Here is a 12,549-nt window from a genome sequence, read left to right on the forward strand (position 1 = left end):
TCTGCTAAGGGGCCCTCTACCTGATCTGTGATGCCATGTAAACCATTTGCCATTGCCACTCAATACCGCCCAATACAATCCTCCCTCCTTTAAACAAAACAGTCAAAGAATAAGTACAACAATATAGAACAGAATGAGGTTCAAACAAACAATATTTACAGAATAAAGCATTTTTATAGAATGTTAAGATAACAAGTGAATATTAACGTAAACATAAACAAGAAGAAAATAATAAAGTACAACCCTGAGCTTTGGCTTTTGGGATTAGCTTTGGTTCACTCTACAGCCTGGGTATTTTCGGAATCAATAGCCTATGATTTTTATTTAAAAAAATGTTATGCATGTTAAAGCAAATCTTGATTTATGGTTATTTACTGGGGATTTGCATTCATATTGACCAGAATGTCCATCTAATCATCATTTTAAATTCAATATAGCCTATAAATCAATAGTCAATCAATGTCAAATTGCCAATACATTGGTTTATATCTTGCATAATTAGTGCAGTTGTTTAGAGTTTTTAACTACACTGAGACTAGATAATTAGTGTCTTTATAATGTGTACTTTGATTGGGAGTGCCATCATTCAAGTATTGTACAGTATTTCTCTGGTCTCCACATTTCTGCTTGAAAAATGCGAGTTTCATTTCGTGCACGCGCATATGAACGCAACACACGTGACGCGGTTATGTTTTCCGAGCTGCAGTAAACAAACACTGTTGTTGCACTTTGTCGTTTATCAAAAACAAAACGTAATAAATAATGGTATTTTACTCTCACTTTTGTCAGGCAAAAAGTGATGCAAGAGATGCACTGCCTGCCCAGACAAACCATCAAACTTTGCTGACACTAGAGAGGAGAGAACACAAGTTTACCTGACTGCTGTTCCCGCAATTCACTCTCATGTTTTTCTTCTTCCTCTTTTCGTGACGAGAAGGATAGTTTCGCTTCATTTTGTCATGGACTTCGTACACATTAATTAGCGCGCGACACGAGATGGAGGCGCGGCCTGAGTGATTTGCGGTGCCTTACCATACACACCGGTCGCGTGCAGTCTATGATCTCGTGGAAATAGTTTGACTTTCAATTTTTTTTTTTGGAAGTGAATGAGGCTTTGCGATTTTTATATTATTTTTTGTCTAGGCCTACGTGAAATTCTACATCCATTGTACGATTTTTTTTTTCCTCAGAAGGGCAACCTGAGTCGAGAAGGGCATATGGGCAGTTGCCCGGGCAACCTGAGCAACCCCCCTGTGCACGTCCCTGCCCCTGACATTCAAAGATATAAAAGAAATAGACATAGATTAACTGTACAGAACGAACTTTAACATTTTAATATAGAGAAACCGATCGTAAAGAGAAACTGAGGGCATATAAATCTTTAGATGCCTATATGGTCCTGTACAAGACTTCTAATATCCAAAAGAGTGAATCATTAGATTTCAACCATTGCTTGGATCCATCTTTGGATATATTGAAGACGAAACGTTGCTCCTCTACTTGCCAGATGAACTAGTCCTTGTCCTCCTTCTTCCGCTTGGAGGAACAGAAACACTTTGTGGAACCAAGTGCAGTTCGTCCCAAAAGAAGTTCACCAGAATTGACTGCAATTTTCCAAAAACCAGCAGGGGGATCAACACAAGCCAGACGATGCCACAAAGCAGAAGCTACTGGGCTGTTCATTATTAAAGTTCTTCCTCTGTAAGACAATTTTGGAAGGAGCCACTTCCATTTATCAGGTCGATCTTGCACTTTCTCCAAAAAACCTTCCCAGTTTTCCTGAAACATTTCATTGTTACCTAAATAAACTCCAAGGTATTTCAAACCTTTTTTATTCCATGATAATCCTGCTTTAGGTAATGTGGATAGACCTTTTTCCCAATCTACAAACACAGTTGCATCACTTTTTGTCCAATGTACTTTAGCAGATAATATCAAACTAAAATCTTTAAAGGGATACTCCGGCCAAAAATGGAAATCCTGTCATCATTTCTCTCCCTCGAGTTGTTGCAAACCTGTATGAGTTTCTTTCTTCTGCTGAACACAAAGGATGATATTTTGAAGAACGATTGGATCCAAAAAGTTGTTTGGCACCATTGACTTCCATAATAGAAAAAAAATACAATGTTCTTCAAAATATCGTCCTTTGTGTTCAGCAGAATAAAGAAACTCATACAGGTTTGCAACAACTTGAGTGTGAGTAAATTATGATTTTATATTATGACTCGTGTTATATTAGAGGTGGTTTGTGGCATTATTCATCAAAAATTAATGCTGATGGGAAATGAGGAAATGTGCAATCATATTGAATCTCTTAGTAACAAGCTTTCAGGAATAAAGCTTTAGAAAATTGAGGAAAAAATCCCCCACATCCACTCAATAGGGAAGTGTTTTCTAATGGCAGAAACCAAATCAATGATGAGACTCAGTAGAAGAGCTTCAGGTTAAATCCTTCATGATACTCGGTACACTGTTAGAAATTTCTTGTAATTTTACAGGAAATTCCTGGCTAATAGTTGCCGTAAATTTACTGTAAACAGTATACAGGACTGCTATTGTAAAATAACTACAACAAGATACTGTAATTTTACAGGATAGAATACTGTAAATTTTACAGCAAAATTTTATATTTACGGCAACTCAGTAGCCAGGAATTTCCTGTAATTTTAGGTATTTTCTGTAATTTCATAGGACAGCATATTGTAAATATTACAATTAAATGTTGTAACTTGGATAAATGTCCTCTTTCAGACTTCTGCAAAGAAAAACAAAACACTTTTTTTTTAAATATATATTTTTATTTTCTCTTAAAACTAATGAGAAAATGAGTCCACAATGCACATTTTGGACGTTTTTTTCTCTGCCTGCCCATCTGGGGATGCTGCAAAAGGCTCTGTAAACAGGGAGGGAAACACACTTATCAGATAACATTTAAGACTGATATGACATGGTCATTTCCATGACATGAAACATTACAGGGATAGTTCACTTTGATATACATTTTTGATATGTTTTAGCTTACCTCAAGGGTATCCAAGATGTAGGTGTCTTTGTTTCCACAGTATTTTCAATTTTGATATCTGTCTGTCAGTCATGTAATGGAGGTCTATGGTCACCACCTCAAAGAGCATGCACAGAGAAGTCCAAATTAAACATGATTTAATGACTCGTAAATGTAAGTAAAGATTGATGGCCTAAGACACAAAACAAGTGGTTTGTGTGAGAAAACGAACAGTATTTATATTGTTTTTACCTCATGTAGCCACAGCCACAAAGCCCCCACGCCCTTAGATCACTTGAACGTGGCTGTGATTACAAGAGGTAAAAACAACATAAATACTGTTCGTTTTCGTCATTTCTAATGGAGGTATATTTAAATCAAATCAACTGAACGCCTGTGACAGTGTGATTTGTAGTTGTAGACAAAAGCTATGCATGTGTATCAGTAAATTTGAAGCCAAAGAGAGAAATATTTTAAGAGTTGCAAACTTGTAAACATTTTTTCTCTCCCAAATTACACCATCTCAAATTCCTTTTGATGTTTTATCTTACCTCAAGGGCATCCAAGATGTAGTTGTCTTTGTTTCCACAGTATTTTCAATTTTGATATTTTTAGGACAAACCGTCGTTGTCTATGCATCATATAATGGAGATTTATGGGGCCCACCCCAAAGAGCATGCACAGAGAAGTGCAAATTAAACATGATTTAATGACTCGTAAATGTAAGTACACATTGATGGCCTAAGACACGAAACGAGCGGTTTGTGAGAGAAAACAAACAGTATTAATATCGTTTTTACCTTGTGTAATCGCAGTGACGTCCAAGTACTCTGAGGGCTGTAGTATTCTTACATTCTGCTAAGAACCTATCGTATGCTATGGATATGGTGTCCTGTGTTCTTATTGGCCATGTCGCATGTCAGTCATATGATAGCTCTGGAGAGTTCAGTATGCATCCAGCACGACACGAGTGAACACTTTGCCTGTGTGATTTGATTTAATCAATCTTCATAATAAACGAATTCAGCGTGCACCCAGAGCCTCCTTGAGTACTCCTTCATATTACGAACAAAAGCTTTACATGGTGTCAGAAGTGGGATCACTTTTGTCAGCTTTAGCCTTTTCTAGCAGCATCTTTGCAGTTTGCACAGATTTCTCTGCTAGCCCATTGCTCTGGGGGTAGTACGGGCTTGTGGTGGTATGCTTAAATTCCCACGTTCTTGCAAATGTTGCAAACTCACCCGAGCTGTACTGGGGGCCGTTGTCTGAGATGACAGTCTCCGGAATGCCATGACGGGCAAAAGCGGCTTTTAGTTTGTCTATTACTGCAGTTGAAGATGTGCTGCCGAGCTTGTCCAGCTCAAAAAATCTGCTGTAGTAGTCTACAGTCACAAGAAAATCCTCATTGTTCCAGGTGAACAAATCGGTAGCCACAACTTGCCATGGCCTATCAGGGACTTTGTGACTGATCATGGGCTCTTTGGTGTTGGAGGGGCGGTGCGTGAGACAGATTGAGCATTTCTTAACTATGTTCTCTATTTCCTTTCCCATCCCAGGCCAAAACATGACGTCACGGGCCCTCTGCTTGGTCTTCTCGATGCCTAAGTGACTGGCGTGTACACGTGACAGCATGTTAGAGCGAAGGCTTGTGGGAATGACAATCTTTTCACCTTTGAAGATTATACCATGCAGGCACGAAAGCTCGTCACGGTGATTCCAGAATTCTGACACACTCACGGGACACTTTCTCTTTTCCTCAGGCCATCCTCTTAGAATCACTCCTTTCAGTGTCTGGAACTGTGGGTCCTTTTCACTTTGACTTCTAATTTCCTCCAATTTTGAGTCACTGACGGGAAGACTGCTGTAAACTGTGTGCACTTGAATATCCACACCTCAGTCTCCTGGAGTGTCGCAACAGCCCGGTTGATGGTTTCAAGTCCCCAGCCCAGCTGTTGATGAGTCGCCGATTGCGGTCGACCTTACCGAATACCCACCAGCAGCTCATGCCCAAAGTCGTCAGTAGGAAGGATGTCAGAGCAAGGAGGTTGCACAAACAACAGAATCAGAAAAGCTATTACGACAGATCGGCTAGACCCTTATCTCAGCTCAAGGAAGGACAGCCAGTTAGAGTACGGGAGCAAGGATACTGGAAACCAGCCGTTATTGTCAGAACAGCTGACACTGAGAGGTCATACCATGTGCGTACTCCTGATGGACGGGAATATCGACGAAACAGACGCCACCTCCTGGACACAAAGGAACCCCAGGACAGTTCGGACATATTCTCAGGGCATGATGGTGCTGAGCTGTGTGAAACACACATTAACAGTGCACCACACAATGGTAATAAACACACACCTGACCACACTGGTGATCTGCCCATTCCTTACAGAACCAGATATGGACGCCAGATAAAGCCCAGAGTCATTCTGGATCTGTGATTGTACAAGGGTGTAGGCGGATCGCTGCCCTTAAAAAAAAAAAAAAAAAAATTGTTCACTATGTTCAAACAGTTGTGTTTTCTATATGTGACAATGCATTCATATGTGAACACATTATGCTAACTCTTCAGTAGAATAATCTATTGGTGTTTAGTTCGTGCATTTGACCATTTGAAAGCTGAATGTTCTTTTAAGTTAAGGTGATATGCAATACTTTTCCTTATATTGTTTATTTCAGAAAAAGGGGGATGTAGTATTCTTACATTCTGCTAAGAACCTATCGTATGCTATGGATATGGTATCCTGTGTTCTTATTGGCCATGTCGCATGTCAGTCATATGATAGCTCTGGAGAGTTCAGTATGCATCCAGCACGACACGAGTGAACACTTTGCCTGTGTGATTTGATTTAATCAATCTTCATAATAAACGAATTCAGCGTGCACCCAGAGCCTCCTTGAGTACTCCTTCATATTACGAACAAAAGCTTTACAAGGGCGAGGGCGAGGCCGCTTCTATCTGCGCAAGTGCGCCAGAAAGCCCCGGAAGTGATCTCTCACGCATGTGCGTCACTCATTGTTTACACAGATTTCGGAAGTTTTACCTTTCACTGTGAAGATCTAAATATCGAAATCGTCTTCCAATGCAATTTCCTGTACATCTAAATATGTTTAGATCTTCACAGTGAAAAGTAAAACTTCTATAATCTGTGTAAACAATGTGTGTACATGCGCAAGAGATCACTTCCGGGGCTTGTGCAGACCGAAGCGCCTGTGCCGTCAGATCAGTTGGACACGGCTGTGGTTACAAGAGGTAAAAACGATATAAATACTGTTCGTTTTCTCACACAAACCGCTCGTTTCATGTCTTAGGCCATCAATGTGTACTTACATTTATGAGTCATTGAATCTTGTTTAATTCGGACTTCTCTGTGCATGCTCTTTGAAGTGGTGACCATACACCTCCATTATATGACTGACAGACAGGAACGGTTTGACCTAAATATATCAAAATGGAAAATACTGCGGAAACAAAGACACCTACATCTTGGATGCCCTTGAGGTAATCTAAAACATACCAAAAATTAATTTCAAAGTGAACTATCCCTTTAATGAACTTGTACGCTCACATTTTTGATACAGTTGCTGCAGTGATTTGGTGTGAAACACATTTATACACCAGCATCAAGAAATGTGAAGTTGTGGAGAAATTTATGAACAACTGTAAATCAATATGTGAATTCATCCAATGAGAGTTGCAACCTTGAAGAATATTTCTTGTATATGTCTTGTATATGAATACTGCTCATTTTAGTTCACACAATCATTTCTCAGCAAGTTTAATGGATTATTTAAAAAAGAAAAAGAAAAATGTAGTTTCAGCGTGAACTTAAAATACAATTGTGCATTTCATTTCATAAACGTATATGAACTTCATGAAATGATGCACAATTGTATTTTAAGTTTGCTTAAAATTATTTGGGTAAATTCACATACTGATTTGAGCATGTGCAAAATTTCTCCACAACTTCACATTTTTTGATGCGTGTGTAATGTGTGGATTTTCTCTACAACTACAAATCGCACTGTCACAGGCATTCAGTTGATTTAAATCAAATATACCTCCATAATTGCTATAATCATTTTCATGACAGTGTCATGTTTAAACTCACCTCTGAAGGAATTCAAGTGTGCTTGCGACTTCTGCTGGATATTGCAAGTTGAAGACAAAGTAGGCAGCGAAGACTGCTGCCAGTCCATGCAGGAGGTTACTGTGGGGCCCCATCACACATGCTCCTTCCACGGAGATATTCCATGTGTCTGCGCCACGAAGTATCTTTTCTAAAACATTATGATAACAATATGATATGAAACATTAACAATATTATAACTAAAAGCTGCACAACACACTATTGCCACCTAGATGAATTCAGTAATGTTCAAGTGGAGAAAGACTTCCACACCACCACTTGAACATTATTATCTCCTTTGACCCGTACACCCTCCATCAACAACTCAAATAAATTATTTTTTTATGTGCAACAGTCCTCCGTCAAACACATGAATTCAATAAAGAATTAACTTATACAAAATAAGGGAAGATTATACCTGGGACAACTAATCGAGGTGTGCTTGGCAGGGTGACAGCTCTCTCAATATCAGCAGCCATGGCAAGAGGGCTGGAGAAAAAAAAAACATTAACATTAACAAAGTTAACCATGGGTAAGTTGAGTAAACGACAAAGAAAATTTGCCCCAAAAGCTGGAATGTTCTATTCAACACCAAGGGGGAAATCAGTTTCGATTTATGGTGCCAAATGTAGAAACAGCTGCATATGGCAAATCTTTTTTTTTTTATATATGGATGCCACATCAATAAAATAGTAAATTAAAATCCGCTGGGGGTGGATGGGACTAAACGTGATAAACCAATCAGCCAAGGTCCAATATTCAAGCAATGTCTGCCTGCGCGTTGACTGCCTTGGAGAATGGAAAATTAGAATAACTTGTGCAAAGTGTCCATAGCAAAGGATGGGGCTGGTGATTGATTTCTGGTAATTAAAGGGATAGTTTACTTTGAAATTAATTTTTGATATGTTTTAGCTTACCTCAAGGGCATCCAAGATGTATCTTTGTTTCCACAATATTTTCAATTTTGACATTTTGCCATCATCATTCTGCCAGTCATATAATGGAGGTCTATGGTCACCACCTCAAAGAGCATGCACAGAGAAGTCCAAATTAAACATGATTTAATGACTCGTAAATGTAAGTACACATTGATGGCCTAAGACACGAAATGAGCGGTTTGTGAGAGTAAACAAACAGTATTTATATCGTTTTTACCTCGTGTAGCCACAGCCATGTCCAACTGAACCGAACTGAACCGTGTCCAACGTCCCGCCGGAAGTGATTGCTTTCGTGTGTACGTCACTCATTGTTTACACAGAGATTTCGGAAGTTTTACCTTTCACTTTGAAGATCTAAACATATTTAGATGTACAGAAAATCGCAATGGAAGACGATTTTGATATATCTAAATACTGTATGTTTAGTGAAAGGTAAAACTCCTGAAATCTCTGTGTAAACAATGAGTGACGTACACACGCAAACGATCACTTTTGGCGGGACGTTGGACACGGTTCAGTTCAGTTCAGTTGGACATGGCTGTATTATATGACTGATAGACAACAACGGTTTGACCGAAAAATATCAAAATTTAAACTACTGTGGAAACAAAGACACCTAAGGATGCCCTTGAGGTAAGCTAAAACATATCAAAAATTAATTTCAAAGTGAAATATCCCTTTAACAATTACAAAATAACAGGACAGAGATGGGAGTGAGGGAATGGTAAATGTATTTGTATGCATTGTAAGTTGTACTCACATCAGACATAAGCATCCAGAACCTTCCCCACTCCTGGTGTCTTCTGCTGTTGGAAGTACTATGATGTTCTGACTCCTGTTGTGTACGGCATCTGGCAGCTTCTCCTGGATAGGAATTCGGTCAGCTCACTGAAATGCGAGAGCAGGCCCATGACGCGCTTTACGTCAATAACAGGACAAATACATACAAAGAGCCATAACTACTTGTATAGGTAGTTTATTTAAGTTCAAACCTATTTCACAACATATTACCACAAAAATAAGTAAATCAACAGACCACAGAGCAGACCTCGCTCGCTCGCTCGCACTCACTCTTTTTCTCTCGTGTTCACCCTCACCACTCTCTGCATAACGGTTTAAACAAACAACAATAAATAAATGTTAAGTGCTGATCAAGAGTTTTGTGCAAGCAATTTAAAGTCGCGACACTTGTCCCATAACGTTAGCTGGCTTCATTCGGTGATTGAAATATTATTAACATTAATTCAAGTTTTGCAGTATAGAGAAACGATATTGAACGCTCCGAGCGAGCTTGTAACTTTTTCTTGGCATGAAACAGTAAATAATCAAACCAGTGGAAGCCTGCAGTGCATGAAACTGTTGTAACTAATCAAACCTATCATGCAATAACTAAGTTATACCCAGTCTATGGTTATACCAGGCAACAGCGCGCCGCGCCCAGTCGGAAAGCAGACAGCCGCGCTACCGCGGGGGTGTTTTTCCACATTCGAATATTCATTTTCAGTTTTTAAAACTTTTTGAATATATATTCGAATTTAGAATATTCTTTGACAGCCCTAAATGAGATTCGAGCTAGCTAGCCAATCCATCCAAACAGTGAAAGAACCATATTGACGTTAACGTTACTTCAGGCAGATTAAAATAGCATCAATTTTTGAAGAACAAGGTTGCAAATGTTAGCAATTACCAGTAACGCTACGTACCCGATTTCAATGGACTGATGGAAGAATAAATGTTATCTAATCAAAGCAGACGAAACCGTCACCATCCACTCAGATAACGAGAACTAATAATGTTTTATTTACGCTATAAAAATACATGTGTAACGGTAACAGTAAATTACATAACGTGAAGATAACTTACCTTCATCCCAGAATTGCTTCTTTTCCGTCTTCTTGAATGACGGCTTACTCCCAGAATGTACGTTTAGAACTAACCGCCTAAAAATTCAAAATTCAGACCGCGATGATCCCATGATGCAACGCGGTGGCTGTAAAACCATTGTAAAACTCTGTGAATACAGTGAAATTACAATAATAATACAGGACTGTCCATTAATTTCCCATGGTGCATTGCCTTTTACAGGTAAAACGCAAATACAATACATTGTTGTAAAAATTTCCTGTAAAAATTACATCAATTGCTAACAGTGTAGGATCAAGGCAATTGGGTCGGTACCTACAAAGTATCGAACTCGATACCCAGCCCTAGTGAAATGATGAGAAAATGAATGAAAAGTTACTTTAAGATTTTGTCTTTATTTAGCCCTTACTGTATAATCATAATCTGATAAAAGAAAATCTTAGTATTATATGACTGTATTAATGGCTATACACATTCTCCTCTGTATAACACTTGTGCTGCTGTTAATGGTTGTTTATTGTGTAGTGTGGTTTGCTGATTGCTGATGCGGTTCGTGTGCATTAACTGTTAATGATGTTTAATGCATCTTTGTTTGGTGTTTGTGGAGTTAACTCAGGCTATAAAAGATAAAAGATGGCAGAGCAGCTCATACACACCATCATCATCTCCTGATGAGCAGCGTCTTCAGTCTTCAGTCTGATTCCCGGTAAGATCATGTCGTCTCATGTGGGAATTATTGTGTCCTTGTGTTTCAGCCTTTGCTCAAACGTTAGCACATGTTGTTCAGCTTGCTGACTCTCTAGTGTGCTTGATTATGTGGAGAACAAACTAAAGAAATTAAGGTGGAATTGTTTAAAGCAGGTTTGAAAGTTTTCTTTAAGGTTCTGCCGGATCCAGTTTCCATTTCAGGTTCTTGAGATTTATTTGATGATGATCGTAAACTTCATCATCTGTGTTCCCAGGTGAAGAGGAAATGCATTTAAATTGGGCTTTCTTTTGGACATACTTAATATATTTAAATTATACTGTATTAAGTGCGTATTAAATGTGTTATTGTGAAACAACTTTTCAAGATATGCTAAAGAACAATGTTAAAGGAGTCATCCGAGATGTCCATGTCTTTCTTTTTTCAGTCGAAAAGAAATGAAGGTTTTTGATGAAAACATTCCAGGATTTTCTCCATATAATGGACTTCAAGGTTCAAGGTCCAAAAGACAGTTTCGGTGCAAACTATTCAAAGGGCTTTAAACGACACCAGATGAAGAATAAGGCTCTTATCAAGCGAAACGATCGCTCATTAAAAAAAAAAATGTTAGAAGTTTTTATAAGCTTTAAAAAGTTTTATAAGCACAAATGCTCGCCTTTCTCTGTTCTGTGCGTTTGTGACTCTCCTGTTCGAACTCGTTCATCAAAATGACAAAAATCCTGAAATGTTTTCTTCAAAAACCTTAATTTCTTTTTGACTAAAGAAAGAAAGACATGGACATCTTGGATGACATGGGGGTGAGTAAATTATTAGCAAAAACATTTTTTAAAGTGAACTACTGTTTTAAGGCGAGACACGGCAGGCAAAAACATCGTGTTTGTTTTCACTGGTCAATTTGAGATTTTGGGATATTTGTCTTCAGTAACATATCTTCTTTCAGACTTGTGCAGAAAACAAGTCCAAAACACACATTTAGGTCTTTATTTTACTACACTTTGTCTGTTTGCGTGTGTAGATTTCGCCTACTTTATCAAAAGTTGTCGTCTGAAGGATTTGTTGATATGTCATTCTTGGCCTCCCAGACAGCAAACTGACATTGAATCAACGTGGAAACGACGTCTCTCATGACATTGAAACAACGTTGATTTGCTCATCGAATTAACGTTGAACCAACGTCAGACGCGGCATTCTTCAAAGCTAAATGAAATCGAAAATTGGTTTGCTTTCATAACGTTGAAACAACGCGTTGATTTCAAGTTGATTTTCCGTTAGTTTTGAAAGAATGACGCATCTGACGTTGGTTCAACGTTAATTCGATGAGCAAAACAATGTCAGATCAACGTTGTTTCGATGTCATATTTCCACGTTGATTCAATGTCAGTTTGCTATCTGGGCTGATATATATGACATTTTATGCCTAAAAATGGGACAGAAATCAATTGTTAAAGTCTATTGGCAGTATTTTCTGATTGACAGGGGAACAAAAGGAGATATTCATAATCCCCTCTGGTAATGTCTTTTCACTGAATATATCAACAATATGCTAAAATAATTTTCAACCTTGTTTTTTTTCAATGGTCAGATTCGTCACTTCAATATATGCAATTTAGTGGATATTTAATTAGTTATAGCCTGTTTAGCATATTTAAACATAAAATTACAGAAAACTCGCAATACATTTTTTTCTCCTATTCATGTGAGTGATCAACTGGTAAAGTTTCATGGTGATACCTGTAAGTTAATATTTTTACCCTATTCACCTGTAGTGTCTCGCCTTACACTATTTGCGATATATTTTAATATTTTAATCTTAAAACACTTGCAGGGAAAGAGTTATAAACTCTGTGTGAACTTTAAAAATAAAAGCATCAGATAAAAAGTTGAGTTTATAAGTTTATTTGTGAGTGAATT

At 38.2% G+C, this 12,549-nt stretch overlaps 1 protein-coding gene and 1 long non-coding RNA gene across 2 annotated transcripts in view; one reads left to right on the forward strand and one right to left on the reverse strand.

The window, feature by feature from the left end:
• LOC120464435 (protein NLRC3) overlaps nucleotides 1-12,549 on the forward strand; it is a 263,102-nt gene that overhangs the window by 117,361 nt on the left and 133,192 nt on the right. The window lies entirely within an intron of this gene.
• On the reverse strand, nucleotides 2,777-7,608 carry LOC148997243 (uncharacterized). The gene is made up of 4 exons (XR_016147116.1): nucleotides 7,550-7,608; nucleotides 7,114-7,282; nucleotides 3,023-3,119; nucleotides 2,777-2,893 (listed from the first exon to the last, which is right to left on the reverse strand). It is a non-coding gene; the product is annotated as an uncharacterized LOC148997243 (long non-coding RNA).

The sequence above is a fragment of the Pimephales promelas genome, chromosome 2, assembly GCF_988280905.1.
Source record: "Pimephales promelas chromosome 2, fPimPro1.hap1.1, whole genome shotgun sequence".
NCBI lineage: Eukaryota > Metazoa > Chordata > Actinopteri > Cypriniformes > Leuciscidae > Pimephales > Pimephales promelas.